This window comes from Tupaia chinensis, unplaced genomic scaffold (assembly GCF_000334495.1).
Source record: "Tupaia chinensis unplaced genomic scaffold, TupChi_1.0 Scaffold143793_1, whole genome shotgun sequence".
Classification (NCBI taxonomy): Eukaryota; Metazoa; Chordata; class Mammalia; order Scandentia; family Tupaiidae; genus Tupaia; species Tupaia belangeri.
The window spans coordinates 340,253-341,162 of NW_006203643.1; positions in this window are offsets into that span (position 1 = coordinate 340,253).

The following is a 910-nucleotide window of genomic DNA, read 5'->3' on the forward strand; positions in this document are numbered from 1 at the left end:
GATTGTACTGGAATTTTAATGGCTTCCCTGGTTCGGGTCAAGGTTCTTGAGGCACCTGGGAGTGGGGTTTCTTTGGATCTTTTCTGCACTTGTGGGGAGGGGGAGAAGGAGGCACAGTTTCTAAAATGAAATCACTCATACAAAATGGAGTCACACTTGTTTCATTTCCCACTTCTCTTGGAGGCGCTCTTCCAAGATGGGGTCATGTCTGCTTCATTCCCCACTTCTCTTTCATGGGGATCAAATCATTGATTCCTCAACATTAGCCAGAGAGCAGAGTCATAGTCTCTTTTGGCAGGTAAGAAGTTTTACCAAATTTAAAGTCCAGTTTGAACTAACTTTGGCTGACTCCATGGTCTCCAGGTGCTGGGCACAGTTGCTCATGCACAGGAGTGTCTGGTTCTTGTCGGGTGGCTTGGGCCGATGTTCATGGTACGCAACCACTAGGTTAAATCACTTATAGGGAGATCATGATACAACGGTTTTTGAGACAATGCAAGCAGTTTATAGAAGCAGAACAGCATTTGGTTAGGTACTTATGGAAATAACAAAATTTCTTAGAAAACAGAAACCATATCATTTTTCCCTTTGAGTTTCCTCAAATATCTGTTAAGGAGAGTCACCTTGATAGTGCAGCACCTGGTATACTTGGGCTCCAGGTCCAGAGGCAACTGGCACCTAATATTTATAGGCCTTTATCCTGTGGGAGACAAATTGGGTAAGAAAACTGAGTAAACTAGAGCAAAAAATCAAAATTAAGAGCACAGTTAATAGAGGACTTAACTGGGGCAAAGGCCAAGGAGCCTATACTACCAGAGGCCACTCTGTTTCATGAGTCTGCAGCAGCCTGTCTTTTCTCTGACCCTCTGGTCATGGAGCTGCTGAGCCATATTTCTGACAATGTCCGACT